The sequence below is a fragment of the Polyodon spathula genome, chromosome 3 (assembly GCF_017654505.1).
Source record: "Polyodon spathula isolate WHYD16114869_AA chromosome 3, ASM1765450v1, whole genome shotgun sequence".
Classification (NCBI taxonomy): domain Eukaryota; kingdom Metazoa; phylum Chordata; class Actinopteri; order Acipenseriformes; family Polyodontidae; genus Polyodon; species Polyodon spathula.
The window spans coordinates 5,076,085-5,103,160 of record NC_054536.1 but is presented as its reverse complement, the minus strand read 5'-3'; the positions used below and the strand labels follow the sequence as shown (position 1 = coordinate 5,103,160).

General features: G+C 34.9%; 1 long non-coding RNA gene across 2 annotated transcripts in view; it reads right to left on the bottom strand.

Annotated features, from left to right (window-relative positions):
• The window catches only part of LOC121310870, a 34,168-nt gene extending 7,472 nt beyond the window's left edge, over positions 1-26,696 (bottom strand). The window contains exons 1-3 of one of the 2 annotated variants that reach the window (XR_005948958.1): positions 26,549-26,696; positions 26,010-26,181; positions 23,547-24,403 (exon numbers count right to left, since the gene is read on the bottom strand). This is a non-coding gene — a long non-coding RNA (uncharacterized LOC121310870). Of the gene's footprint in view, positions 1-23,546; positions 24,404-26,009; positions 26,182-26,548 lie in introns of those variants that run through there. The other variant, XR_005948954.1, reaches the window with a different exon arrangement.
• Positions 26,697-27,076: the final 380 nt, after the last annotated feature.

Sequence of the window (27,076 nt, the reverse complement as noted above, 5' to 3'; positions counted from 1 at the left end):
AGACTACATTCTTACATGGAGGATGAACCACTCTTTAAAATAGATATTGTATCATTTTCTAAACGCTGTGTAGCTGGAATATTATATAGCTATATATATATATATATATTATATATATATATATATATATATATATACTGATATCCCGGATACATATATATGATATATATTTTAAACAAATATTAAATTTTCTGTGTTTATTAATCTAAAAGGTACTATGGAAATGTGTTTTGTTGTAATGTAAGGGTGAAAACCAGAGCTTCATCAGTGGAGTGAAAGGTTAACAATCCATGTAAGCAGTGCAATTGAACACAACGTTGATTATTCTGTTCCCCTATCTATTGAGAATACAGCTGTGAGCAGACACCAATAAAAAGCTAATCGTGCCTAATCAGAAGTTGTATTTCATTGTGACTGATAACAGCTAGGCTGTGGGCATGCATTATTCCATAGATACAGTAATGTATGTACGCTGTTCTGCCTCCCTCAAGACTGAATTAATTTGTTATATAGATCTTAGTTTGTTCACTCTCAGAAGTGCTTTTGAATATCGGTAATAAGATTTTAATTAGAGTACATGATTGTTAAAATAGCAATACAGTACTACTTTGTACAGATTGAGGCAAACACTACATATGATATAAACATAAATGGAGTAAATGCCCCCTATAAAAATATAACCCTAGTCTCAACAAGCAGTCTTTAACAGTATCACAGACCTCTTCCTGAATGGTACTGCTCACAATCAGCCCAATAAAAGATCCCTGCTCTGTCTGCTTTTCATGCATTTCTAATTTGCATTTGCATATACCATACTGTGAGGATGGGGGCTAGCTCCTCAATGGATAGGCCAAGTACTGTGACATGATTGTTCTGCTCATCAAATTATTCACAGTGAGTTGCTATGACCACAAAATCTATGATTGAATGGGAACTATGTAAGACAGGAAAATTAGGAATTTATCCTCACACTTATGTTAAGAATGAATGCGTCCCTCCCCTACACCTGCTTCTTTTTGGCCACACATATATAACACAGTGCATGCAGAATGCCAGTGCTATCAAAGTGTTGCTCAGCAATGCAGGATTAACAACAGGAAACCAGTCGAGAAGCACTCAAAAGTCAATTCCTTTCACTTAACCAATGTTTATATTTGTCCATTTAAAGCATAACCGTAAGTGACTTTTCAGTTTTCAGAATGCATTTCTCTGCTTCCGAAGCAGGTCAGAGTGATGGCAGTTCAGGTCAATTAAGCCACTGATCACTTCATCCGTTTTCCACTAAAGCAGTGTAATCTAGACCAGAGCCAAAATATTGCTTGCCTAAAACAATCCAATATTCTCCTATCTGACAAGCTCATAATCCGTAGCTGTCTTGCTCAGTGAACAAAATATTAGCTTTGCCTATCTCAGCACACCTTTCTTTTTTTCTTTTAAATGAAAGTAACAGCACTGATTGGTATTATGTTTCCACAATCCCCCTGGAGCGCAGGGTACTTACACAAGTGTCATTGACAAACATAGAATTACATTTTAGAAAAACAAAATAAAAAAAAAACAACATGAAACATACATGTGCATGTGCATTTATCTTATTATAAAGAGCAGCATCATACAGTTTATCTAAATGTACCCCCCCCCCCCCCTCCTGTAAACATAGTGGTTTGGGTTTGTGCTTTCCTATCTTAGTATTATGTTACGCCTTTAAAACAATGCTCCTTAAACTGCCTGATGTACTCCCTGTGGCTTTTGTAGGACATTGAAGCCATCATTAGGATATTTATTGGGTGGATTTAAATGAAGAATAATTTAGTTCCACTGGGTTCTGCTTTTCCATCGTCTAACTCCTTCCATATCTATACTGAAAGGTTAAAGCTATATATCAAAATTTGGCCTGCAGCAGGAAGTGGGAATCAAAGCATCTACATTAGGGTCCTATATTTCAAAAAGTATTTGCATGAATCATTTAATGGTTCATAAAAAAATACACTACAGCTAAGCCCTACTGCTCTAGCTCATAACACAGTGGAGAACTTGTTTTTTGGCTCCAATAAGATTTGCAGGCAAAAGGTTAGTTTTAAGAACAAATAATACCTCCCCTATATAACTGATGTTTTCAACATGTCTCGCTTCTTCTGTCCATCACTGCAATTCTTGTAAACTGGCTGGGTGGACTTTTTGAGTCGTTGGGTGGAACATTATATAAAGCAATATAACTGCCTTAAATGATCATTTGGCCTTTTTACCATCAATTATAAGTATCAACAAATGACAATCATAGATACAGTATATGCAATACGTGCTTGGCTGTGTTTCTTACAGTTTCTTCATGTTTTGCTGTATTACAGGTTTTGTGAATTGTGAGCTCTTGAGTTGCAGAGCAGTAGAAGAAGAAGCAAGCAGCTTTTATTGATGACAGTGAACCAGAACTCATTAGGGCATTGTAACAAATTGAATCAAATGGAAAAGCGAGGGCTGGATGCAAACTGCAAACCATACGCTTCAAAGACAAACGTCTTATCATTATGCTGTGAATATCAACTGATATGTTCCAAAGGAATCTCTGACTACCTCTTAATGAAAAATGAAAAAAAAAAAAAAAAAAACAGCATATGATGGTCATGCTCTGACAGGCAGCAGTGTGAGAACAGCTACTTCCAGTGAATGCAAATATTGTCATCTTCAGTTTGTATGATCCACCATTATTAACTCTATCCGCTTGGGCAAATACTGGGTTTTCACAGATGTTCATAATATTGCCCATTCTTAACCAAGCTTACAGCATGTGTACTAAATTTTCAGTCCTGAAATACCTCCAGCCTTGGACCAGAGTGGACCTATTTTAACTGATGGTAATAAACCCTGTGAAAAATAGTGTTTCATATTAAAACCAGGCAGCATTTATCTCAGTCATTAACTTCTATAAATGTAAAATATTACTGAAAATATTGACCTGATTTGACATTACTTTTTCAGTATCTAAATGCTGTAATCGAACATTGTGCTGCAGACATAAGTGGGGATTCCAATAGGGGGATTAGGAAAAAAAAAGTCTCTTCTTCTATATTGAGTTTTTTTTGTCTAGATACCAATCAAAACTCTATGCAGAAATAAATGCTCCTTTCTGATCTAAATCAATCCACAGATCCGGTATCAACCTCAATAGCTTCCCTAGACAGTTATAGAGTTTTAGTAAATATAATTCTGTTAGTTTTATTTCCCCCACCAGTTGTAACCACTTTTAGGCAACTTTATAGTATAGAAGCATGATGATTACAGTATGCCTGTGGCAAAATGCCTGCCCCTGTGTGTATTTTGTGTTGTGTGTTAATGTTGGTGTATAGTCATTGGTACACGGGATATAAACGGGTCTGTGTAACATGAGTGTTTAAAATGTATATTTGTATTTAGGCACGAGGATGACACAGCACTTCACGTGCAAGTAAAATGTAATAATATGTGAGCACGGGGAATTGCACTTTATTAATTCACGTGCAGCTGTACCGTGACTCCAATTGAATGATTGATTAGCAATTGAGTCTTGGTACAGCTGCATAAAAGCTGCATGTTTTCACTCACTCAAGGCTGTGTGTTCGGTGAGTGGAGAACGGGTGTGGAGACGGAGGTAATAATAATAAAATAATAACGTAAAGTAAAATATCAGCTCACCTTGTTTGTTTAGTGTTAGTCCATTTTGTTTGTCTGTTTATTTTGGCTACCAGTGCCGTGTCCTGTGTTTTTGTTTATTACAACCTTTTTATTTACTGTTCTGTTAATTCATTAAATGCTGAGCACAAGCAAGCTCCACCTCTCTGTTTATTTCCTGGTTTGTTTCTGGTCTGACGTCCCCCACTCTGGCCATCTTTGTGACACGTGGTGTTATAGTGGGATTATCAATTCCTCTTAGATGCAGGCCAGAGCAGGGACCGCAGTTTTTGTTTTTTTTTGGGGGGGGGGGGGGGGATTTTTTTTTTGTGTGTGGGGGAAAAATAAACCAAAAAAAATAAAATAATAATAAAGAAATGGGGAGAAGAAGCGGGAGAGTAAAGCGGCAGCAACAAGTGATTAAATAATATTTGAATCAAAACTAACTCAGATACTGCAGGCAGGACACAGACAGTTGATGAATTAATGCTGCTTTGGACCATGAAAATGTTATTTATGGACTACCAATTGAATTGGAAGCATGCATGGGAAAATAGATCAAATATGTCTTGTTTGTTGACTGGTGGCCAATAGAAAAGAAGCTTGAGTAATGGTTGTTCTGAATGTCACCTCAATGAACCAGTCTCCAAACTTCTCTTTTGGCTCTTGACCACATTTGTAAAAGAAAACCTATCCCAACAAGTCATAAAACCAGAGTGCTGATAAAAAAATTAACTGCAAAATGGAAAAAAGAGAACTGAATGTTCCAACTGAATCTGAATTATAATGATGAGCATGATCATTAAAATAATAGCTTGGCATTCATTCAATAACTTTGCTTATTTATTCATATGATGCATAGCCATTTTAATGTTATATTATGCTTCAAATGATCAGTATGAAATATATAATATATATATATATATATATATTATATATATATATAATATATATATATATATATATATATATCTACATTGTTGATGGTGGACTGATATTGGAACATGAAATTAGTCTTCAACCGCCATAGAAAAAAGACTAATTTCTGGGCAAATGAAAACTAGTCATGAGCCAGTCATGAGCTGAGAAGTCTGTTTAGAATTTATCTATTTCCCTCAATTCTAATGAAATTTGACGGTGTAAGGTATTTTTCATGAAGCACCCTATTAGCACATTTTAAAGATAAGAATTGGTTTAGTCAGAGCCAAGAACCTCTAAATGAAAACAAACTGTGTAAATGATACGTAAAGCCTTTTAGAAGTGAAGGATACAATTACTGTGGTTTCATTCCCTATATCCCCAACAGTGAACTAGCGAGGATCCCTTGTGAGATATATCATTGCTAACAGATTGTAATTTAATATTAAATCTCACAGTCATAGAGGTATATTTGCTCACGTGACTCAAGGAGCAGAAATACAGAGATGATCCCACACCACAACTATACAATACTGAGTATTGTGTACTGTATGTAGCCTCTATTTGACCAATGTTTCCAGTCTTCAGAAACATCGACTGTAAGTTTTAACAACTATTTGACATTAAATCATTTCAAATTATTTCAACACGGCCCGCAATACAGTGCTGCATTTGCCAGTGATCTGTATAATTATTGTTGCCAGAAAAGTACGTTCCTGTCATATTATAATATGAAATACACTTCCTTATCTCCTATAAACCTGTTGAAAGACTTGCATCAAGTAATGTTTATTGTACAACTTCAGAACAAGTAACGCAAAGCCAATGAAACTCGGTTTAAAAAAAACAGTGCTTCCCCATGACTGTCAAACTACATTATTAAGAATTTCACAACAGACTTCTCTCAATTGCCCAAGAGTGTAGTTTAGTATTACTATGATTTGCTAATGTAATCCATCTCAAAATGTTGCAAATGGAACAGAAATGTCTTTTAAATAGTAAGGTAGAGCCATAAAAGGTCATTACAAATGCAAGTTTACAAACTGCACTCCATAACACTGCATAGACATGCAATTATGTACCAGACTGTATTGATGTTTGCCTGAGCAGTCGGTGGGCTTCATTAGAATTTTCTGTTTGATCATCTAAAAACTGGAAGCAATTAATTAGTTAGCGTACATTAGACACAGTGAGCGTGTTTAATCCAGGACAAAATGACAGCTCTGGCTGTTGTTGATGATGGTGATGCAGATGGCGTTTCAGCTGGTACAGGGAACACTGTGAAGCCCATGTTTAGAGGATGGAGTACAGACCTGATGATGCTTTAAGTCTGGGCAGACTCAGGCATGCTGTCTGGCAAGAAATCTACGTGACAAGAAATCCAAAGCTGGAATAAGTTAATCTAATAAGGATCCAAGTATAACTAAAAGGTGTTCTAACAGAGCCTAAGGATGAAGTGCCTTGCTTGGTGTTTTGTGTTATGAATACAACATTAACAGTGCATGTGAAGTTTAGTGTTGATAAAAAGTGAGGAACACAATTTCATTTTGTTCAGTTTGAAACTAGTAGTGGACAGAAATACATGTCTTTAAAGATTGTATTTCTGATTTCTTCCTGTTGTTAGGATTAACTATACACGACTTGCATTGTATATTTCATGCTTTTCTTATCAATTTAGTCAAGGAATATAATGATACATCAATTTGCATGGGGGAAACATTTTAGGAAAGCTTTTCAAAGAAGTTCCCATCCAAAACACTAACTCTTACTGACTAATAGCCTTTGTTATATATTTGTATGTTCTTCTTGAGAGTCAAAATACAGATGCATAGTTTGTAGTATTGTACATGCAATATGCACATGGCAATCTTTAAACATAGTGTTACAACAACGATCTCTTACTGTAGGTAGAACTGCCGTCTACCCCGAATCCTGTACTGAATTCTTACATGCAGAAAGATAGAGTGTTTCTGCTGTGACTGGTGCAAGCTTCACAAGGGATGGCATGGGTTCAAAGTGATGTTTAGAGCAGAACAAAAAGGAACTTGCCATCTAGAAAGGCAAATTAGCCCAGCTGGCAACATGCCCCCACTCCCACAGCCAGTTGTGACATGACTTCTGTTGAGAAGAGGGAAGAAAAAGAGACAGAAGGTTATAAATAACTGAGAAAGCATAAAGAAAAGCCCTTTTTAAACGGGTGTCAAAGGACACATTTTAATGGCGTGGAACAGAATACATTTGATCCACTTCTTAAACCATTAGTTAATTGCATTTTATTTTTTATTTTCCCCTGAACTGTAAATGTACTGACATTAAAAAACTCTTTCTTTCATAAATACTTGGCAACACATTTTCAATTTTGTCAGCACAACATTAAGGATGGCAGCATGTTCCAGTTATTTTCCTTTGCTTGCCTCCTGGCTCATTTTCTTTCCCCAATTCCATTAGCTAAACAGCATTTTTATAACTTTGAAATGCTGTTGTATCATTCAAAAAAAATTATGCAGCTGCATGTTATCACAGGCCTACATTCTGCATGAGCAAATATTGTTGGCAGTTTTTAGTTGTTTGAAGGCATAGCTGACTCACAAAATATAAACACATGCCCTTGTAAATTTGTGTAGCTTATGGTAGTATAAGTAAGCATATTATCCAATATACCCCCGTTAACTAATTTAAATACAGAACCATGTGCTCCAGAATTCTCTTCCTCCACATACAGTATGCTTATTTCTTTTTTGTTTTTAACATTTAGAGTAAGAGGGACTGAATTCTCATTTCTAAAGGTGTCCTAGTGGACGTGTTTAAATGAAATATGCATGCTAATAAATACACATTTTACTTCCTGTGGTAAAGGTCGGTTTTTATAGTCCAATCACCTCAGCCAATCAGGTTCCCAGTACAGCTGTTATTATCCTATGGTAGATGAGTTGCTCCTTTTTTTTTTTTTTGCTACTGACTGGGTGGTTACATTTCCTTTCCTATAAGTTTCTAATTATATAATTTTCATAATACATTGTAATGTCTTTGTTACAATACAAAAATAGGAAGTAACCAGTTGTGTTTCGATTTTTCAATAAATTAGTCCTAGAAAAAAATAAATACAAAATGCATATTTTATGCAAATCTGAAACCAGTAGAGCTAATTAAACAAAGACATGCATCTTATTATATGTATTAAGAGAGCTAATAACATATTGCGACAAGGGTGGCCTGGGGTGACGTCAGACCAGGAAGAGAGACACCGTACTGCAAGGTACGAAGCGCTGCTGCGTGTATTTATTATTGTGACAGAAATAGAATGATTCCTGGTGGTGAATCTCCCTCCTGGCCTGTGAGGGTGCTAAGTAACGGGAACAGAGTACCCTGGACTGGTTGGCCCGACAATTCATTCCCAGGGTTAAAAAGAAGTCGGTCATCTAGAAAGTGGGCGGAGCTTCAGTGCACTAACTCATTGGAAAGGAAATGATGTGGCAGCCGTGGAATTGAGGAGCGGCTTCAATCGTTTACCAAGGGGTCATATGTGACTGAACAAATAGGGGTTGAAGTGACGTAATCTGTTCCTTCATTTTGGATAAGAAACAATCCGGAAGGAACTGTGTTTACTTATTGTAAAATATATCGTGAGAGTTTTGTTTGTTTTGTCTTGTCTAAAAATACTGTTTGTTATTGTTTAGACGGCTAACATGATCTGGAGCTGTCGGCAAAGGCAGCACCAACCCGAACAACATCACTGCACTTTGTTTCATTAAGGACTGTAGATTCACTACGAGTTCTCTAGCACGCACTGTGGACTTGTATTTGTGTTACGGGTTACATGTGGGTGAATAAGAACGGGACTGTTTATTATCTGGGAATCTAAATAGAGAAATACACGCCACTGTATTGCCTGTGTTTATTATTTACTGTTGTTACGCCATCAGGCAACTGGATTACAAACCATTAAATAACATTGCATCTAGATTATATCTGTCTGTCAGTTCATTGATCACCTGCACTTGCACACTGTTAACCACTTTGCCACAATGATATAAATAAATAAAACTTTAAACAAAACAGGAAACAAAACACTAAACACAAACAAAACGGCACAATGGCCAAAATAAACAAACAAACCCAAAACCCTGAACCAAACAAGTCTCATGCTGGTTTGAAAGCCAGCACGAGTAGCAATTGTTATTTTGTAATTCTTTAGTTCTCTTTCAGTCACATTCCACCTCTGAACACCCAACCTAGACTGAGAGGTTTCTGCCTCTTTATGCAGCTGTGCCTGGACTCGAGTGCTTGTTAATCATTCAGTCAGGACCATGGACAGTCTGCATGTGAAATACTTTGGCAGTTAAGGCAATTAACCCTTCCCTGCTGACCTTACACCTCGGTAATCCTGAACTTCACAGGTAGCCAGTGCAGCTGGGCAAGATAGGGGGTAATGTGATAATGTACATGTATTTCAATAATAATAATAATAATAATAATAATAATAATAATAATAATAATAATAATAATAATAACACGCCACAAATATAAAATAATACATATAAACACAGGGGTGGGGTGTACCCCATCACACATAACTGAAGACAACCTAGGTTATATCAGAAATGTTGGATCAGGCAGTGCATTTGTAAGCATTAAGATAATGCAATGATGTCCATGAAACCAAACTCTGTAAAGCTTGTGGCAACAAACCTCACATTTGAGAAAATTAATAAAATAAAATAAAACAAAATTAAAATAAAATGTTAGTTGTTTAGTTTTGTAACAACTGTTCTTTACACAGTTTCTTCAGATTCTGCTTTGGTGTCATGATCTTTATAAATATGACAATTTTAGTAAGTGGAATTTTTTTTTTTTTTAATAATGAATGGATTGTTATACGTCTAGCTATAAACTCAACATGACAGAGGGACTAGAGGTTGAAGCTGAGGCGTCTCACAACAATATTAAAACTGACATCAAAATGGGATTCTTTGGTGTCTTTTATTTTTTACATTCTTCAATATAAGGACACAAACCAGCACTGAAACCCTGCTTGCTCTATACAAGACTAATTCTCATGTTACTAATTCCAGGAGTATGGGGTCAACGACGATGCCTTTAAACTCAGGAAACAAACTGGCTTTGAAATCATTTAGATTGCACAATAATAGATATGCTAACTTCCGCCTCACATAACGGGAAAGAAGCCACTCTCAACATGTGGAATAGTCAGAGGAGCTCACTTTTAACTGTACATTTTAACCTGTGTTGTGGAGGGCCTGGAACTGAATAAGCACACAGGAGTGTGGGAATTTATTAGAACAACCCATTGCTTCTGTTTTGATTTACTGTGCACATGAAATCAAAACATTGGAACTGAAACGCTTGAAAAATTGTCAAAATAGACAAATTAGTGATTGTCTAATTGAAGTGCTAACTTTAATAGACCACACATGCAATTAATTTAAAACAGTTAGAGAAAAGGAACATTTAGCCACACATGCTAAAATGCATGAGGCTTTTTAGAAGTTGTTTAAGATGCCTAATTAAAGCACAAAGTGGTCTAACATTTTCACACAAGTACTTATTGTTTCTATATCACCGATTCCTGACCGAATAATGCACATTCTTACACCCAGAGATTTTCATACAACTAAATATAAAGTGTATAAAGGATATAAATGACAAAACTTGAGGTGTTCTAATAAATTTGCACACTACTGTATTTGCATAAGAATTTTTTGGTGTATATTGTACTGGGTATATCTGTGAAATAAAAAGTTATTGTACCACGATTGAGAAATTCCACTGATAAAAAACCTTGCAAAATTCTCGGTAGCGCCTGAAAGAAAGAGGCATAAAAAAACATAGAACTACAATCTCAACAGAGGAGGTGTGAGAGTGCCTCTAGTCACAGACTTTCTAAAGGAAATGAAAATACTGGCTTTAGAAATCAAGCATTTAAGATAATGTTCCTAAAGCAACATATTGATTTACAAAGATTTTTTTAGGTAGTCCGATGATATACTGATTGTTCCAAGTCCAAATACAAAGTATTAATAAATACAGACTTTCAAGAAGTTATGCTTCATATCATATTGATTAAATTAATGCAAATACGCCAGCAGTAAAGCATAGTGAATTAGTGGTATCAATAAATAAATTACAATATAAGGATCTGGATCAATATTTCCTAATGGATATAAATACTTTTTTTTGTGTGCTAACTCTAACCTTTTGTTGTCAGATTCCATCACAATTGGTATTTGAAAATATTTAATGTTACCCTCGTTCATCTGGAAACGAAAGTGATATTCATCAAAGATCAATGTCTTTATCATTTCTATTGAAAGATTTGTCAAAGAATGTACCTACATACCAAATAAATATTTTTTTTTTTAAATTTATTTATTTACAGTATAATCGTAAATCTCGAAAAACTACTCACTTCTATATCTTTTGCAGTCATTTTTGTATTACTTTAGTATAAATACATGTTAATTTGGATTCATATGTTGTTTTTTTTCTGACTTTATGTGAACTTAAAGACACACAGTTTTCCCATTGGAAATAGTGATATTTTGAAATATCACTGTCCTGGTCACAAAAGCAAAGTTTGTGGGGAATAATAGCCATTTTCTATACTTATAACACTTACTACCCAGGAACAGAAATTGTGTTACATAGTGTAATTTATGGATTTATTTTGTTAGCTACAATCATTTTAAAGTGAAGGATATTAATTAGTTTGTGCCTGTATGTAAAATGAACAAATAATTTACACTTCTCTTACACTTCTCTTACAGGAAAGTTTCCAAAAGAAAATACCATTGAGACACCCCAAAATAAACCCTAGCAGAACTGTTAGCAGTAGCTAGAGTTACTAAAATATTGAGCAATACAGCTGATACAAGATGATTCAAAAGTACCTGTATCTGTGCTCCACGTGATGTACTTTGTATTAACTTGATAACTTGTGTTAAAAGTCTGTGTGTTGTATAGTTGTTTTTTGTGTTTGTTTTACTTGAATAGAGGAAATGGGGAATGTTTTGTGTAAAAGAAAGATCATTAACAATTAAGGGTCAGCTAAGCACTTACTGAGCCCTCTAAAGGGTCTCAATTTCTTTGCCCGAGTCAATGAACTCACTAAGTTATTTGTTAATGGTTTCAGTCAATATTTTATGAAGAGAGTTCAAAACCCCTATGACCATTCTTTTTGCACCAGTGTTCTTTGCTGTATTAGTGATCCCAATGGACCAGTTTCTTTTAGTCTACCCCTGTGTTGTTTTCATTACCAGGCCCTTTTTTTTAAGGATTTGTGGGAACTGAAGTAAGGAAGGAAGGGATTGCAGGTGTGTTTAGGATTACTAACAATAGAACACCCCCAGAATGAATTCCACATGCAATCACAATGGGTTTGTTTCCGTGGCTCTGATCTTGTTCAAAGTTTCTACCTAGTGTTTATGGGAACAGAGCACTCAGTACTTTTTAAAGGGGCAATGGGGTAGAACAATTCTTATAAATCAATCAAATACATTCTCAAGTTGTATTTTGATTGATAAATACACTGCACTTTTCAAACTCTTACTGTTAGCAATATAAGTTGTGTAACTTTTTTTTACAGCTGTCCCAATATTGGTTAAAATATAAAGTATTGCATACTTGGATATTGCATACATCCATTTGCAATGTCAGATCATTTTACAAAATTACTTTCTCCACATGTCTCTTATGCAAAAAGTAGTGAAATGTATTTTATGGGTAAATATAAATCTGTAATGTTGCCAGTGCTAATATTATAATAACATGGTACATCTTTCCAGTCCAGTTATATTATTGACCCAGGAGAATGAAAAGCTATTGTGTTAGCTGCTTTATTTTAGTCACCAGTAATTACACATACTGATGGATCTGCAACACCTTTGTAACACAGAGTTGGGAATCTGGATTTGTTCATTCTATCTGTGGCCATGATAAGATGTTTCTTGTTTTAAGTCTTGTTTTAGTGTACCAGAGACAAAAGATCATGAGTGTATTGACAAAAATAAAAGTTGTAACTGTGCATAATGTAATGTAACACTTTACAGCAACAGCATGACTTTTTAAAAAGGGCAAAATAAGAACTTGGTCGCAAAATGATTCTTAAAGCCCGATTGCCCTTTTTGAAAACAATACTGTGTCTCTAATTTCTGTGTATTTACATAATAGTTACTTACTAAATATATGTGTACTTACACATAATTACAATGTTATTATACATTGTTAGAATGTGCTTAACATGTACATATTTCTGCACGGTATAACCCTAATCCTTCTCTGATACAATTGTGTACTTACATACTGTATATCATGCAAAGATCTATCTTTCAATGGGAAACACAAAGTGAAGAATTCTGTCATATATGCATCAGTGAAAATTATTTACAGTATTATTCTCGCTATATTAACTCATGGTGAACTGCTCTTTAAAGCAACCATGAACTGTGTTCACATGTAGCGAAAATATACTGTAGCTTTTATTGTGAACCCTAAAATCCTTTCTACAACTCTATGAATGCACTGAGCCTTCTTCAATCTACCAACTTGTGTGATGGTGGAGGTATACATACTAAACTAAGTTAATATCCTGACATAATGCACAATGTTTTTTCCGTACTATGCAAGTGTTTTGCTATAATGTTATAGACTAGTGGCACTATTCATAATGCTGTTTTGGTTTAGTACATACAATTTGACATTTATCAAACAGTTCTCGAAAAACATTTAAAAAAACTCTTTAAAAAAAAGTCTTTTTTTCCCTTGTTGTGGATTAAGATGCCAAAAATAATTATGTTCTGCTTTGAGTAGAAAAGACACCCATTAGTCTAGAAAGAGTGTAATTTTTTTAAGCTTATAAAAGAAAACCGAATCAAATGCTAACTTTCTGGGGAACACAAATTAGCAGAGGAATGAACTGTAAAAAGCTTGTTGTTTCATAGTTACAGCATCGGACCCCAAATACTGAGTAGAATACCAAAGGATTGTACCCATAAAGAAGGCATTGCCCTGATGTGCTGTATTTAACGACTTTTATTCTGGTTCTACTTAGAATTCAATGTCATACTGAGCGAGAATTAGCAGACTTTAATTATAACATCACTTGGTGTTGTTTATTCTCCCTTTGAAAACAACTGAAGGTCTTGGAAATTAGTCTCAATAAAGAATCCTGCTCATTTATCTTAAAGGCAGCACATTTATTATTATTATTATTATTATTATTATTATTATTATTATTATTATTATTATTATTATTATTATTATTATTATTTAATATAAACTGTAATTAAGTTTTCATTCCGTTTCAAGGTAATTTTTGGTTTAATGAAAGAGGAATATTTAAATGTATTGACATTTGCTGCCATTGAAAGTCATAAGGCCTCTTCATAATACCATATTTCAAGGTCATACAGAGCTGTCAGTCTGTTGGTTTATAAAGTACACATTTTATGCTGTGTTGGAGGCCAGTGACTGCTGCCTGACAGGGTTAAGGCAATGTTTAATTATGCATTACCTTTGAAACCGCAACAGCAAAACAGGACACATGTTTAGAACTAGCTCTTTTTAGTTATACATTGTTCTGGTAATAAAGAACAGATTTCAGACATCTTCTGCAAGGTCTACCTCATCTGGAAAAGAGTATCATTGTAAAAGGATTGCTGGTCAAATATCGTGTTTGTATTTTGCTTTCTGTCTTCAAATCTAGTAGTTTATATTCATTCATTTTTAAAAGAGAGAGAAAACGAAGGGGTTGATTCAATGTTGAATCAACCTGGATTGCATCAACCACTCCATTTTAGGGGTAATATTGAGATAACCCTGCATAGGTGGTAAATGCAATCTGAGGGATTCCAGAGTGTTGGTTCTGTGGAGCCCTAATTATTCTTATTTATTATTAATACTTAATTACCAAACCAGTTTTCCTTTAATAGACTATCCAGGTGAGGCTGTTTGTCTATGTACCTGGAGGGCCTGTTAGCTACCTGTAGAGTAAAGCCACCATTAACTCCTTTACTCATCACTTAGTCTAGTGTACTGTGTCCGTTTTCCACTGAGTTTAAATGAAAAAACTCTGTCTTGAGGGATATGTTGCAGTCTGGAGCCTGGGTCCCATAGACTCATTACATGGTAGTTACTTAATAAATACATGTGTACTTACACATAATTGCAAAGTTATTATGCACAGTTACAATGTACTTAATGTGTAAATCTTTTTAGCATGATATATGTAATTACACAATTGTATCAGATAAGGGTTAGGGTCATATTAGGCAAAAAGATTTACACATTAAGTGCACTGTAACTATGCATAATGACATTCTAATTCTGTCTAGACATATATTTCCTAAGTGATTACTATGTAGAGACACTTAATATAAAGTGTTACCAAAATATTATGGAAAAACTAAATAAGAATTACATTTTAGTCTGTACATTTAAATTATATGGATTCCAAAGTTCTACACTGACATTCCTGTATAACCTTCTGAAGTGTATATATATATCAGAAGGTTGTACAGGAATGTCAGTGTAGAACTGCTCTGTCATTTTCACTTACATGGAGAGAGACCAGTTATGTATATTATAACAAGTATTTCACTAGGCACACATACCTAACACTGAACAAGTAATCACCTTATCTGCTGTGAATCTGAAAGTACATTCTTGGATTGAATAATGAGCATATAAAAAGGAAAGCAATCTTCATATAATATCAATGTGACAATCAAACCATCTATATGTACAGTACAAGTATGCAGTGTCTGTTACTCTTTGAAATGGGGAGAGACTCTGATATTTTCCATCTGAAGCAGTTTCCAGCTGAAATGTTCTTTTTGATCACGGCTAGATGATTCTTACACCCTTGAGCTTTGAGCAGTGTACGGTATGGTAAAATAGAGCTGGAACATTTTAAACATTTTCTTAAGCTTTCCCGGTGGTGCAATATTATCTGATACCCTGGCTTTCAAGTAGATAAACGATAAAGGCATCTGCTAAAGAGGAGACATATGTTCTGGAGAAATACATCAATTTAATGTGATTAGCTGTAATCTGAGGGCAGTGTGCAAAATTGTCAATTAAATATCGAGTTTCTAACTGCAATCCTTTCTCATTTGTGTATTTAAGACATTTGTGTAACTTTGAGACATTCCTGTCTATTGTATATGAGTACAGAGAACACCATTCATTATTATTGAACATATGCATTTGATTTTAAGGGTAAAAAAACAAACAAACAAACAAATCGAAAGAACAGTAAACATCTGTTGTACTGTTTTTAATAGTGGTCATGAAGAGCATTTCAAATATGTGAGTTGCTTTTAAAGAGTTTTGGTAAAAGGCAAAACCATTCAGAACATTCTGTTCTTGTCAGATTCTCAAGGCTATTTAAAACAATTTGTCAACAGCACAATGACTTTAGAACTACTACTAACAAGCCTCTACATTTTATGTCTTTCATATAGAGAAATATCAGCCCTACGAATAAAAACCCTTGACATTATCGTTCTTTGGTTAATCAAGCAGTTATGCTAAATCTCTTTTCTAAAGTGCCTTTGTTTTAACTTGTCAGATCCTGATTTGGCATCACCAGAAAAGCTGTGGCACAGAGATGGGGTGAAATAAACAAAGCTGCCTGTAAAGGAAAAGTGCTGATGCAATCCCTCCCATATTCTGCTGTCTTCTGTTGCTCAACAGCAACAACAAGCCATCTCACATGATACCCTCCATCTCACCTTCTCACAGTGGAGTCATGCTCTACTGCTCTTGCTTTAAAAAAAATACAGTATCTATCATAACAGAAGTATATGTCTTCAATATATTGGTTAATTAACAGATCTGGCAGTGGCACAGTCATTATAAATCAGTCTGTGCTGTTAAGCATTTATCATTTCTGATGAGGAAATGTAACTCTGTCTGTATGCTTAATTTGCCCTGTGATGTTGTACTGTTTTTCTGTGACTGCCACTTCTAACTTGCCCCTAATGGATGTGAAACACTACAGTACATCTGATTGTGAAGCTGTAATGATTCAATGGATCAATGGAAAACAAGACCAAAAAAATAAAAAACATCTGAACAAAATATCTGGGGAACCTTGTGTTAGTTCAGCAACATATTTCCCAGTGTGGATTTTTAGTTTTGTAAATTTGGGCTTTGCACCGCTGTCAGGACCTTTTGGCGGTGTAGGTAATATTGCTTTTCCAATTACTGTGTAACATCTGTACAGGTAAGTCTTTTTTCTGAACTGTCCAAAAGAAAAGGCTAGAAAATGTAGCTTCTGCATAATCTGTAATTCTTTGGGAAGAAGCGTCTGGTATGGCAAACTGAAATGAAAGAACATTTCAAGTTGGTGACATGAATATCTAAATACTGCAACAATACATTATATTTTGTTCATTCTTACCCCGTGTATTGAAGCACATACTGCTTGACTCACTCGTACTGCTTCAGCACCTATAGTCTTCTAAAGATGTGGTTATTAAAATGAATGCTCCCAGATTAGGGGTGAGCCCTTTTATCTAAATATCTCTGTAATTTTGATCTTGTCAAAATAAACACAATCAAGGGGGCGTACAATGAAGCATTTTCAGAACTAGCAAGACTGGGCCACAGAGAATGGAGGTATAAATAGAAGAAACTATTTGATTTGCTAATAGAAAAACAAAACAAAATAAAGAGCTCTGGTCATATAAGCCCCTTTTGAAGAATAATTAGACTTGTACACATTTGTAATCCAAATAAATGTCATTTCTGAACACAAATAGTGTCATAGTTCCCCACAGGGGTGACATTATGCCGGTACTCATCAGTACTCCGCACCGCCACTTACTTTATCTGCTGTTCATCCACCTTGCATCCATTCCATCTACTCTAACACAGTCCAGTAGCATTCTGTTAGAAAGCAGTCTCGTCACAGCAGCTAAACACTCATTAACATGTTCTCAAAATGAACCAATGGCAATGGAGCACCTATTTACCTTAGTTCTTGGCAGCAAGATCTTGAGGAGAAGTTATTTGGCAGCTTTGGTGCCAGCCATTATTAAACCAATCGGTCAGTCTCATCCACCTATGGATTTATGTGATTGGTCAATAAAGTTATCAAAATAATGTGCTGGTTCCCTCCCCTGATAGTGACTACTAATTCTCTGTTGGAATGGAAAGTAACTGTTGATGTTTACAAATATAATTATATTATATTAAATATATATATATAAAAATATATATATATATATATATATATATATATATATATATATATATATATATATATATATATATATATATATATATATATATATATATATATATATATATATATATATATATATATATATATATATATATATATATATATATATATATATATATATTTTTTTATTTTAAACCTTCAAAACAATGAGTATGAAGGAATTTGTAAAATATAGACATTTTCTATTATTGATGAGACCTTATGTTCCCATAAGACAAAAAAATTAAATAAAAACAACTCTGTTATTGCAAACAGTATGAAGGGTTAGAGATCACAGCTATAAGGTATGCTCAGTTTATCCCAGTGAGGGGATGGCTGGGCAGTGTAAAATATAGGCAATTACAAATTACCTACTACTTTTAAATTCCTATAGCAGTTTAATAACATTCAGCTTTCTAATCTGCAGGTTCAAGTCTCTTAGATTTCTTAAAAGAACATAATTACATTAAATGCTAAATCGCCTCAATGGTCTTCTTTGTATAGTTTTCAATAATCATGTTATCTACATGTCAGGCATGGTTCATTAAAATCTGTGCTTGATGGTTTCAGTATCCATTATTATCCAAGTTAGCCAGTAGACATTATCTGTAAGCTTATTATCCCACAATTGGATAGGCATATTGATAAAGCATTAGCTGCTTGCAGATGCACATTTAAGATTTAATACATGTCCTTGTTCTGGAAAATGTATAGAACTCATTTAAATGGAAATAATAACCACAATTAGTGTTGCTTAGTTGCCTCCTAACATACCTATGTGCCAAGTGGATGTATGTCAGCTATTTATTTTGGTTCAATGGGTTTTTCTTATACCCTAGCCACACTAGCTAGATAGTATGTCCTTAATCCACAGGATTGCCTTTCACTCCATTTATAAGAACATTTCCAGCAGAAGGTGATCACAGATATTTTAGGTAGATTAAATAGGGTATAATTCAACTGCTTTTTTTCTTAAATAACTGACTTTTTTACTTCCTTACCACATTACTCGAAATGCCAATATCCAGGAAACATCAAATATAAGGTGCCACGAACACTTAATATTCTGCATAGAAAGTGAGCAGAGTATGCATGAGCTCTTCAGGGACCAGGTGATTGACATGTTATAAATAAAGGAGTTCACATCTTTTCAGAGATAGAAATCCCCAACAAGCTTGTTATTAATAATTAATTTTTGGATTCTATTTTTTTTTTTTTATGCAAAACGCAAAGCGTCTTTTCAAGGGTTGCATTAATGGTCAGTTAGCTCATCAGGCCATTGTAATCTGGATCTGTTCCACAGTTTATCATTCATAATCAAAATTATATGGATTCCAAAATCATTGAATCACTCTTGTATGTCAATTACAAACTTAGGGGTAGATGCACTAAAATGTTGCGTCTGTCGAAAGTCTAGGGTGAACCATGCTAAACATGTGCAATGCTGTTAGTGATTTTTTATGGAATGCTTTGTAGCAGCAGTTTTTGTTTGTGGTCCAGCCTGTAATTATGGGCTTTATTTCATAAATTCTCAAAAATGGGATGGAGAGTGCAAATGATGGATCACAAATATTATAATGAGATGTACTAAAGCTGCCAGCAATTGGGACACTTACAATTGCATCAATGTTTTAAGAGCTTTTGAAAGCATGTTTTAAACAGTCGCAATTAGCAAACCTTTAAAAGGCAGTAGAACCACTGATGCTGTGAGGAGACATTGATAGCAAGGAGACATTGTCTTCAGCAAGAACAAGTGATTTGTAGGATGAGAAGAGAAAGGTAAATTCTTGAGCTGCTGTCTGATTTAAAAGATGACCTGGAGCCTGTCACCCAGAGAAGCCACGCTATCCCTGCAGTGGTCAAACTTTTGTCCACCCTGCATTATCTTGCCAATGGGTCCTTTCAGTGGACTGTGGCAGCTGTTGCTGGCATTTTCCAGTCCACTTTTTTCTTGTGTGTTGCCAGCTGTGCTCATTGCATTTTTGAGGCGAACACCCAAATACCTATTTTTCCTTAAAAGCAATGTGTATTTACAAAGTTTGAAAACACATTTCTATGACATTTGTGGTTTCCCCAGCGTGCTGGGAGTAATAAACTACACACATGTGCCTCTAACCCCTCCAGCTCATTCTGAGCATCTGTATAGGAATAGGAAACACACCTATTCTGTTAATGTGCAGGTGGTTTGTAATTGTGCACAATTTAGCACTGCACCCCTGACTAACTTAAATAAAAACTGACAGTATACATTTAGCTTATAGGCTACTCATGATAATACGGATTCGTGGTTTAATGCAAAATTTATTGGTGGTCCCTTGAAACTCGTATTAACGAGAATTGTCAATGCAGCACCGTGATCTATTTTGTGGTAATTGTCTAGGCTACTAAATTGGCCAAGTTAAAAATAATAATAATAATAAAAAATAAATAAATAGTTAAAATCACTTAGTTTTAATTTAAATTAATCTTTTATTCACACTGTACACCAATGTGTGCAATGCAGCAGCATGGTTTATTTTGTTTTTCTGGTAGCCTACATGCTAAAGTAAAAAGAATGTGTGCTAGGTATTCATTTGATTTTACTACTGTACTGTATACTGTATAGGACCACTGTACAGATTAATATGTTTTACATAATGTAATGTGTAGCCTACCCAAAACACATTAGTGTAATTTTAGCACAAAGATTTATACATTTAAAATACACTGAGCACTATAAATGTTTGTGTGTAGGATTTTATTGTATTCTATTAAACCAGACACCTCCTTTTGTCAGACAAACACATCCAGTTTTTTACTGTATGATTAAGAAAAGCTTTTTGATAGAAACTTATTTTTTATTTGGGGGGTGAAGGTGAGGCCCCACTGTAGAATCAGGTGGGATTAAACTGTCTCATTATTAATTTGAGAAAATGTTGCTCTTCATTAACATATTTTCATTTAGTACATGCAACAAAATGTATAGTTTGCAAATTGTGGCAACGAAAATGCAAATTGCGGTATGTTTGCCATGCGACTGGCCCATCTTAGTACATCTACCCCTCAGTCTTCTTTCTGTTAGAATATAGCTGCACATCTACTATAGATCGCTTTGAGCGGCTTTTTCTCCAAACCACTATTGGCAATTATTTTCATTCAGCTGGAAGGTGCCAATAAGTATTCCGTGATATGGCTCAATAGAAGGGTCATTGTATGCTTGTGCCTGGAATACATTACTCTCTTGCCTCAGGATCCCATTGAGTAGTGATGTTATTTATATACTGAATAACACCAGAGACAACTGTCTTGTGACACAGCACTCATGCTGGCAGCAAAAACAAATGTCCAGTATATACTTTAGCTCAGGGAAGAAAAAGGTCCTTAGTTGGTTCAATTTATTAATTAGCAAATGGTTCAAACAAAGACCTGGACTGGAAGTGCCAAAAGTTGCCTTCCATTGCCTCAGATTAGACCATGGTGAGGCTCTTTGTTTCAACCAGTTCCTTATTGACCTCATTGACCCTGAAAGATTCAACGGGTTGGAATGGAATTGAATGGAAGGTTACCACTGGATTAGACAGTTACAGTCAATCTTCAATGCAGGTTGTTTTCTCTATTTTATTAAAAGAAGCACAGGCTGTTAGTAAAACATAATTTGCGTTTGTTTTAATTATAAAAACTGTAGGCAAATGGTATACTTAAATGTGCATTTACCAGAGCTTTTTTATTTTCTAAAGTACATACCTGCCTGCACACAATTTCCTGGCAGTCTAATGGCAAGTCCTGACTCCTCCAGTTTTAAATCGATCAAATTTATTTCAAGCCTGTCAGATGTTTAACTTCCTTGAACTTTTCTTGCATGTAAATGTAAACAGTTGTCAAAGCTTTTCCAGTCACGGTATATACAAAGGTGTAAATACACACTAATGTGGATTAATTGTGTTTTTCTTGTGCATTCACCTATTATTAACTACTCTAAAGCTGGTATCTCTCCAATTATACCTGTTAGAGTGTGGTGTCGGTGGTGCTATTTTATGCCGTGGTGTCACAGGATTTAAAACATGAACTAATTTAACTTGTTTGTTATACGAACCTATATGAATATCTACCCTGTACATTTTTAATACTTTTGTTTTCATTTTGAGGATTTGTTTCTGAATATGTTAGAACTGTGAATCTGCTAAAGATTAAACATAGTTCAGAAATCTATTTAAGTTGTGCCTGCTTTTTGAGGTTGATGGGTTCCATTACCGTAACATCAAATATTAACTGTGATCATGATTTGAAGAGGTCAGAGGTCTTTGCACATTGTGGGTAATCATTTTTATTATCCCCAGAGAAGGTCATGTCACACAAGCTCATGTTTTTCCACATGTCTGGAAAAACCATTTAGCAAATTCTGATAAAACTTGGAACAGTTTTTAATTGAATGGTTTAATTCATTGTTCTTTGTGTATGTGTGTATGTGAAGTGCTTTGGGAGCCTTGTACTGAAAGGCACTATAGAAGTTTGAATTGTATTGTAATTGTATTGTACTGTATAAAGAGCATTGGATTCAGGGGAGATTTCATGTACTTTTCCATAATACTAACACCTCTTCTGATTACTTAATCACATCTAGGCCTGTAATACTACTAATCCATTTTTTCATTAAACTTTTTTTTTCACTCCTTGTTCTATACTTTTCTGTGTATCCTGTGGATGTACGTCACACTCGTCAGTATTAGATAGTTGTAATGTTGATGTATGGTCGAAGAAGGAGATGCATGTTCTAAAAATAATTTTTAGATACTGGTGCGTATCTATTTAGGATGTAAAATACTTCCTTAATAAAGTTCTGAAAATACATCACTGTACCTTTTGAGGAAAGCAAATCCCCATTAACAGGACTGTGTGATTTGTTTAAATGCGTAACTTGATACAAGATTAAATTAACCAGGCTATTGTCTGTTAAATACAATCAACCCCTTGCAGCTAATCATTTACATACACTGAGGAGAACACTTTGCGTTTCAAAATGATCAGAGTCAATAACCATAAGCGTAGAAAAGAACATTTAACATTGCATAAGTTAAGATTCATCTCTGCAATGTGTAATCTCTCCTCATATAATATTCTGTACAAATATGTTCATCATTAACACAGGGCTTTTCACTTATTCTGAAAATAATTTTCAAAATCTGTGTGTCCTTTTGTTTGAGCTCTGAATAATTCTACAACAGGGTTTGAGCATACTACTTATATTCATGTGCAAACATCAACTGACCATGAAAAAAGACAACTGATACAATCCATCTAACTGCATTCATAGTGCTAATCCAATTCTACAGCAGTGCACTATAGCCTATTAGACCTGCACGATTTATTCAGTTTCCATTAAAGAGATCAGGTGCCACAAAACAAACCAATGCACTTGCTTTTTAACTGTCCCTCTCTAAAACTTAATTGAGTGCTGCCCACAAGCCCCATGGATTTATAGGATCACAGAATGGCTGCACAATCTGGTAATTTTCCTTTGTTCATTTTCCACTAAGGGAACCATATTGAACAAACATAAATCAATTACAGAGAAATCATTACCTTAATTTTTTATTGGTCATCTACTTTTACACTTTGACACTAAACTGTGATTATATATAATATATATATATATATATATATATATATAATATATATATTATATATATATATATATATATATATATATGGCGGCAATGGCCGAAACTCAGCCACTGCAGTCACGGGCCCAGTACAATGCTGTCATTGGCCACTGCTCTTGGGCACTGACAACTCAAACATACAGTATTATGTTACCACTGACAAGATTTTTGATGTCATGCATAGTACTCATGTTTCAACTGGACATGGTGGAAGAAATCAAATGGTACAGGAGATTAAAAACAAATACTGTAACATCACTAAAGAAGTGATTATGATTTATTAAAATTTTTGCAAGCCATGCCAACAAAGAAAAAGCTCTTAAAAAAGGTCTGTTTTCTAAGCCAATTTTAAGTAACTACCTTAACTTGCGCGCTCAAGTGGACTTTATTTATATGCAATCCCAGTTTATCAGGATCATTTGATGTGATCTTGAGAGCTCTTAAAACAAAACAAGCTGACGAAGTGGTGTTTCACTTGTTAGATGTCTTCACAACATCCTACAATTTGACAATGACCATGAATTTGCTAACCGTGTCATCGAGGACCTCTGTAGTATGTCAAATGAAATGAAAATAGTTCATGGAGAACCAAGACACGACCAATCACTAGGATCAGTGGAGAGGGTGAATTGCGACATTGTTGTCTACTTGAATGACCGATAACCAAACCACTAACTGGGAAGCTGGCTTAAAGATCATTCAATTCATGAAAAATCGAGCATATCGAGCATTAAAAGATCCCCATAAAAAGAATTGTTTGGCTCTAAAGCTAGAGTCAGCCTTTTATCATTGTCTTTATAGATTGATGTTGTACAAGAGCTCAAGACCGAAGAACAGCTCATCCAGTTATTTGAGGACGATGAACCCAAATCCCACACAGGCACCATGCTTTTACCTTCAGCAAGCAAAAATCCAGCCGATGTTAGATCCCAGGCCATGGGTGAAGTAGAGTCAACTGAAATCGAAAGGATGGACACAGATAGCAGCACTTTTATTATTTGTTGTAAGCCATCCTCAAATGCACATTCTTGCATTGTGTGCAAAGGAACTGTCCACAGTATTTGAGGTACAACTGAAGAAAAAATTGAAAGTTATGGCGGAAAAGTTACATGCTTTCTTTGTCTTCGAAAGAAGCTGGTGACACTGTGCTTTTACCAGTAGATCACAGTCTCATTGGGGCTTGCAATGTACTCACTGTGGTAATGCAAGCTGTAAACGAGTTATTCTGCAAGCTAGGAACTACAAAAGGTACCCTGCAGCTATACACTTGAATCCAGTTTACAGTGTGCAAGGAAAAGTTAGTCGAAATTAACACCATTCAAGACACAGAGAAAAGCCTTCCAGAAGTAGCTTCAAAGATGTCACTCATAGGTGGGCAAGGTTACAAAATGTTCTTGCAAAACAAAGTGTTTTACCAATAAGTGTACATGTAAAGCTAATGATGGGGTTCTGTCATGCTGCAATAAATAGCCTACACTGAAAAGGAAAAATGTTTTGTTGTTGTTATAAAAAAAAAATGTTAGAGAGATGCTATTACGAAAGGTGACCACATTCTTACTGTGATGTGCAAACATCACTAGCAGTAATTTTTGCAACAGCACAACCTTAACTTGAGCAAGAAGTGTTTCCCAAGCACCTATTGCAAATATATATATAGGTTTGATGTGTACAGCTTATAGATGTTGGTTGCAAAATTAAGAAAAAAAAAACATTTCCAGTTGAGTTAAGCTGCCTATGACAGCAATAAATTGTATCTTAGCTCCCTAAATCTCCTTCACATATCTGACATTTCACTCCTACTTCAACAAATATGTAATGTTCCCTACCCCCACCACAATAGGATCAAATGGTTCATTCCGGGTTTAGGAAACTGGCAGATCAACTAAATTGCTGGCATTATAGGGGAGGCTGAAGAGCTGCAGGCCATAGCTGTTGAATCACACAAGTCTGGATAGGTCCTTGCCTATTGAATGAATTGTAATGTAAAGGACTATAAGCTGATACATGTATTGGATAAGTTGAGGATATTCTCTTAAACGAGCAGTATTTATAGTGGAGGATGAAGAAAGAACCACACTTTATTGAGTACATATATTATATAAAGTTCTTGGGAAGTTTTGGTTGGGTGTTTCAAAGCTAATTATGTGTTATACTGCTGCTGTCTGTATTTCATTAAAAAATAAAAAATAAAACATGTGCATCCGATTAGTGCAGGCTTCTGAAGAATAAAAAGGCATTTGTATAAATCCAGTTGTTTGGAGACCTATATAAATTAATCATGCATAAAAATTGTATTTTTTTGCCTATAATTACTCGTTTGAAAATTATAGAGCTCTGTATAATCCCTGCGGTTCTAACCTTGGTTCCCATAAACAATGAGAAGTCTTTTCTACAGATTAAATTATTATCTTTTAAAAACGGCCAGTGATAGAGGATATCTGATATACAAAGAACAAAAGCAGCAGGGTTCTCCCCCACACTATGGGTATATAGTGCACTTAAGGGCTATGCGTAACATCATAAGGTAAAATGTGTTTGAGATGAAAACCAATGACACTCACATTCAAGCATGCACTTGCTTGTTCTATCTTTGCATCATCCACTTGCAGATATCTGGCGTCTTTCCAAGCACTGACATTTTGAAAAAGCATGGCATTTTTGTGTCTCCTGTCTTCACTTTCCTGAATGTGCCAAGGTAGTACACCATGATGGTATGCTGGTAAACTGGCATATCTTTTAATAAATAAATAAATAGAATTAGCTTGAACAGCAGTTCTAAGATAATAATAATAATAATAATAATAATAATAATAATAATAATAATAATAATAATAATAATAATAATAATAATAATAATTGTTCAGTGACACAAAACATTGCAAATGTATGCCATTATTTTATTGATAGAAATTAAATAAATCTGGCTAGATGAATTATTTGGTGATTTGCTTATTTCTTGCAGCTAATGGATTTATTCAATTTATATTAATCATCAAGGAATGCATTTCATTGTTGCTAACTTCAGTGATTTGAAAAGCTCATGCATCTTTCATTACCTAGGTGGTAGTATGCAAAGAAAAAATATGTGATCACAACTTACCTATGGGAAGTAACAAGCTTATACAATTTCACAAAGCTTTATCCTCTGGTTCATTTTGAATCATAATTAAGGACAGTCCTGAAGAAATGCCTGTTTTTCTTTGATTTTAACTTCATTTAAACTGTTTATGAAGCTTGGGCAGTGTTGATGTTCCCAGACCAGCCTTTTTTCTGTGTTCAGGACAATTATAGTATTAGATTGCAGAAACGCCCGACTCTCATCACCACACCTGCAAATGGGTGATAGCATGCAAACCTGAAAAATAAATTCCTGCTTGCTGAAGAATAAACCATCCATTCCTGTTCCCTATTCAGTACATGCTTCTAAGCCTGAGGCCATGCACAGCTTCTTCTAGTTTGAACAGATCTCGGCTTGCTGTTAGATATTTTTTTACTGCTGTGCAGCCCTTCTCAAAATGCCCTTGGTGATAAACTAAATTGAAGCCTCCAAAAACAATGATGTAGGTATGTTTAAATGAGAGTGAGCTTATGTTTCTATATTTTAACATTAGGAATAACGCGTGAACTG